Raw genomic sequence first — 5,824 nt, 5'->3', positions numbered from 1 at the left:
TTAAGATGGTTTAAGTGGAAAAAGTTGGAACTGTTTATTTTCATAGATGTTTTGAAGACCAACAGAGGGAAAACAAAGGATGAGACTGGTACAAGACACCAGTACAGGATCAGAGTGAGCCAGTAAACAGCTGTCTAGTAGGAATGCCACACTCTCTGGTGAGAATTGGGTGTGAATGCCACCTAAAGTTATTTTAGTGACTGGAGAGAACTAGGATGCAGATGCTGTAATATGAAGTTGCTTGCATTGGGGAATATTTTGCCCTGAGCTAGGGGCTATGTTTTCAGTTAGTACTATGTATGCAAATAACCCAGCTAGCACTGTGTACTGAATGGATGCTAACATCTAGGCTTGTCTAGACATTTAAACTTGGCTGAGCTTTTCTTAGGAAAAACCCAACTTTCTTTATTATAATGAACAAGGCTTTGAGGAACAGGAATACAGTATCACAGGTGGCATCCAAACACTGACCATCCAAACTGAGGGAGCCTGATGTGACTGGTAATACCTAATCCCTGGACAACACTAACAGCCTGCTTATGTCCTTAGATCAACACAGCTGCAACCTACACCCCTGAAACAGTCTGATAACAGCACTTGATGCCGTTCAACAGCTGTTGACATCTGGCCACCATAACTGCAGAGCAGGAGAAGTCTAGAGAGTAAACAGTGTTGTTTGGTTGGAAAGAGGTCACAAAGCAGTGTGAGATGGTAGTTAGCAGACAAATTGGCTGACTTAAAGGAAACAACCCATACAAATGACATTTGAAAGCTTAATAAAAAATGCCCCAATTCATCCAGAGGTCAATCTACCTCAACTGAAGGAGTTGTGTCCTGTCCAGAAGTTGTGTCAGACATTCACAGCTCTTTTTTGATCAGTGCAGCTTTAATTCCCACTGATTAACCTAATCACACACACGGCCTCTGTCCACTAGTGTCCAAGATTGCCTCATTCTCCTGGCAGCAGGTCTCAACATCTCAGTTCTTTGTCTTTCAGCTCTTGTGAGCCTGGTTTCATGTGCTCTGCCTTCCTTGGTTGCCCAATTCATGTGCAGACACTGGTCTTCCTTTGTATGGCTGAAATAAGTCCATGAGCAGAGAGAAGAAGTTAGCCATGTGAGTCTGAAGTCAGTAAGAAGGCAGGGTAGACATGCAGCTCCATAGACAAACTAAACTATACAGAGAGCACAAATTTTCATGAACCCAAATTCATGTCATCAGATGCTGTAAAAGGAAGTCAGTCCAGTCATAGGTCAAACGTTCTTAATGGCTCCTTGGCAGTAACTCAAACATGCCTTCCTGAGCAATACCTCTCAGTCCTGTCCCAGGAAAGAAGTTAACCCTTGTACTTCCCAATACAAAAGCAACTAGGTAAACTGAGTCGGACATAATTTTCTGACTCATAATAGACTTCCTTCACATTCCCTGTATCATACCAGCACAGTGCTGGATCAGATGTTCTTTTATACAGATAATATGTAATCCTAGTCACTAACAATATTAATAACTGCCATTATTAATATATATGATATACAAGCTTTGGAATTTATGAATTGATGACCTTGTCCCAGGCATAATAATGAATTACTGTTTTCCCCTTACCTGCCTTCGTTTTTGTATGTTCCAGGATGTGAAACAATTAATCATAGAAGATGTGAAAGGGAAAAACTAAAGCTGCTTCTGCCAAGTTAGAGGATAAGTGAAGAAATGAGTTAGAGAAAATCTTCAGTCTGAATAAAAGCTGATTGTTGGTACCAAATGATTTTAAAGGAAAATACATTTGATTTCCACTCAAACCACTAATTGGAGTTAGGTGAATAATAATTGTCAGACCATTTTGTCTTCCAACTTTGCAACATTTTTCAAAGCAAGTTCTACACCTTTAAAGAAATGCTCAGCTCAAATAACGACAACATGTGGCTTATGTTAAGTTAGTCCAGAACATCTGTTAAAAAGACTCATTCAATACTCTGATGCAGCAATCTGATTTTAGAAACTGGACACCTCACTTCAAGTCATCTGTGCTAGTTTTTGAGCACATAATTTATTTAATGGCTGCATTTTCCTACTTTAATTTCATGTTGTGTGTGTGTGTGTGTTCACCATCTTTTCAGAAACCAAGAGTAAGACCATTTTTTACTGTACTGAAGGCAGGATGGGGAAGAAAAGAAAAAGGCACACATAAAACATGTTGGGTGATCAACCAGAGGAACACTGTGTACACAGAAATGCTGTGGAATTGGATTGGAATTATATTGTGCCCATTTTTGAAAACTTAATTTGTCATTGCAGGATTTTATAAACCACAGAGTATAGCTACAGACTTGAATCATTGTGTTCCCACCACAGCAGCATGTAGGAAAGGAAATAATATCGGAAGTAAATTGTACTCCTGTATCGCAAGTTATATTGTTTTAAGTAGGTCAGATAAGAATTGCTTTGCCAAACAGAGGAGACTTTGAGACTACAAAGTCAAAGTTTAAACAGGCAGTTTACAAAGGTGAAATACATGATGCTCTGGAAACTTAAGTTTTCGTATTTCAAGGTCTTGGGTTAATACTTCCAATGTGATAACACTGAAACAATACTGCTGTATACTTCCAAAGTATCCAAGTATCTTAATGCACTTTGCATAGTAGCAATATTAGAAACCATCCTTCTTTCCTTCTCAGCTGCAATAAATGTTTGCATCAAACATGGTAGCCTGTTCCTGGAAGTTATGGAAGCTGTGCCGTGGATAAATTATGACATTTGATAGCATAAGCCAGAGCCATGGGATAGAAAGTACCGGGAATACTTCCTCCTCAAAACTCTCTCTCGCTTTCTGAAGGTGAGCCACTGGCACAAGGCTTCTGAGAATAGTGGGTGTAAGGCAGGAAAGAAGAAGGTGGAGGAGAACCAGGGTGCACATAAGTCAATCTGATTAGAGTTTCTCCACTCTCCTGCTGGCTGGTTAGAATCTAACCTAGACCAGGAATGATAAAAAAAACAAAACCCTGCCATAATTTGATAGTTTTTCAGTATTTCAGGCCAGTTTTCTCTGGGCAAATCCATGTCACATTACTAGTCACAAGTAGGATTCACAGAAGTTCACAGAAGTTTTGGGCTGGAAGGGACCTCGTGAGATCATTGGTCCAGCCCCCCTGCTCTAGGAAGGAAAGACTATGGGGGTCAAATCACCCCAGCAAGATGTGCGTCCAGTCTCCTTTTGAAGATCTCCAGGGTAGGTGCCTGCACCACCCCCACCGGGAGTCTATTCCAGAGTCTGGTCACACGAACCGTGAAGCTTTTCCTTATAACCAGCCTGAAACCTCCTTCTAGGAGTTTATGACTGTTGCTCCTGGTTTTCCCCTGGGGTGCTTTAGTGAATAGTTTTCTGCCTAGCCCCTGATGCTCTCCCCTGATATATTTGTAAGGTGCCACCAAATCTCCCTGAAGTCTTCTCTTTTCAGGCTGAACAGTCCCATATCTGTCAGTCTTTCCTCTTATGGCTTGCTCTTCAGGCCTCTAATCATACAAGTGGCTCTTTTCTGGACTCTCAAGCTTCTCCACATCCTTCTAAAAGTGCAGTGCCCAGACCTGGATGCAGTAACTCCAGCTGCAGCCTCACCAATGCCAAGTAGGGCAGAAGAATAACTTCCTTCATTTTGCTTGAGATGCATGCCATCTTATTGTTTGCTGTAGTAACTCCAGCATCACACTGGTGGCTCATATTCATTTTATGATCAATTATGATCCCTGGATCCCTTTTGGATATGGTACTAGCTAGTGTAGCACTACTGAGTCTAAGTTTGTTGTGAATTTTTCCTCCCCAGATGGAGCACTTTACACTTCTCAGTGTTGAACAGCACCTGGTTCTGGTCTGCTCATCTGACTAATCTGTCTAGGTCTGCCTGGATTGTCAGCCTACCTACCCTGATGCATGGCTGCAGTTCTCCACAGCTTAGTGTCACTGGTGAACTTTGCCAGTGTGCTTTTCACCTCCACATCTAGATCATTGATGCAGATGTTGAAAAGCACTGGTCCAAGTACTGAGCCCTGGGGGACCCCACTGGCTACCTTCCACCAGGTCAACACAGGTCCGTCTATTACAGGGGTGGGCAATTATTTCAGGTGGAGAGCTGCTTAAAGAGGTTTTGTGAGCTGTTGAGGGCCACATAGTGCCCTGCCCCCTGGCTGCCATCTTAGGACCAGAAGTTCCATCCTTAACCTTTGGCCTTTGCCACCAGAAGTCCCTCCCCTTGCCCCCCCAGAAATACTCCTTTTGGGAGCAGGGTTGCAATCTTAGAACCAGAAAAAGCTAAATCATGCACTAAAACACCTACTATAATGTATTTTAATTTTATTTCAAAATATATTTTTGTCATGATTTGTTTGTGTACTGTATATAGAGGTGATTGCATAACTCAGAAATAAATTCTTAGTTTTGTATATTGTGTGGGGTTCTGGTTGTGTGTATGTATTTACGGTGGGGTGTATGGTGGGAGTTTACAAGGGGAAGTGGCCATGTGTGGTTAGGCAGGGGAGTTGTGTGGCGTTTGTGGGCCGTGGGTGTCTGGCTCTGGAACACACTGTCCTCTCCTGCAGTCAATGAAGGCAACACTGCGGGGGAGATCGGAAGATGTGTGTGTGTGGTTTGTGGGGAGGGAGGGAGGGTGAGGACTCCCCACTCACTTCCCTCATGTCACAGCAGTAGGCAGGGGTGCTGGTGCCTGGCTCTGGTGAGCACTGCACATCACAGCAAAGAACGCAGCCCCCGCCGGGCTGTTTATTTCCCCAGTGCTCCCTGCACGTGTGGGGTACAGGAGGGAGGCCCCAGGTGCTAGAGCTGAATGTTTCCCTGCCCCAGCCCGCTCCAGTACCTGGGGCTTCCCTCCTGTGCCCCATGAGTGATCAGATGTCCAGATGCATTGAGCAGTGGTCCCACATTTCCACTGGTTTTCTTCCTGTCACCTACATACTTATAGAAGGACTTTTTATTGTCCTTGATTTCAGTTGCTAACCTGAATTCAGTCACCATCTTCTATAATCTGCCCTCTACAGGTGTGGGCCAATCTTATGTAGTTCTCTTTGGGGCCTATTCCTAGCTTCCATTGTTGGTAAGCCTGCCTTTTCTTTTTCAGAAGGTCGGCTACTTCCCTACTGAGCCAAGATGGCCTCCTGGCCCTTGTGCCACCTTTTTTGTGTAGTGGTATGGACAACTTCTGTGCACCAAGGATCGGATCCTTGAGGAACAAGCACTCTTTGTCCACACTCTTTCCCTGTGGTCCATGATCCCATAAGGCATTACTCACTAAAGCCCTTACCTTATTGAAGTCAGCTTTTTTAAAGTTAAGTATTTGTACCTTTACTGACAGATTTCCCAGCCCTACAATGGATGGTGAAAGTGACAGTGTTGTGGTCACTATTGCCTAGGTTACCCTCTATCTTCAGATCACTCACTGGGTTGCCCACCGTGGCAAAGACTAAATCCAGGAGGGCGTTTCCTCTAGTCGGCCTGTATACTTCCTGAGACAGGTAAAGCTTGTTGATACAAGTCAGGAATCTATGCAACCAGCCAGATCTGGCCAAGCATTCTTCCAAGGAGATGTCTGCATAGTTAAAATCGCCCACAACAACCATACCCCGTGCTCTCACAGCCTCTTCCAGTTCTCTGAGGAATTCCAGATCTAGGTCCCTCGTCTTGATTTGGAGGTCTGTAACATATTCCTACAGTTAGGTCCCTTTCACCACATCCCCCCCCATATCTTGACCCAATATTGTAGTCCTTGCTGGGAAGCAGGAGGCCTGGGATGTCAGTGAATACTCTGAGAGACAGACTACC

This window comes from Crocodylus porosus, unplaced genomic scaffold (genome assembly GCF_001723895.1).
Source record: "Crocodylus porosus isolate Cpor-Errol unplaced genomic scaffold, CroPor_comp1, whole genome shotgun sequence".
NCBI lineage: Eukaryota > Metazoa > Chordata > Crocodylia > Crocodylidae > Crocodylus > Crocodylus porosus.
The sequence above is the reverse complement of the archived record's forward strand: the minus strand, read 5'-3'. Positions refer to the sequence as shown.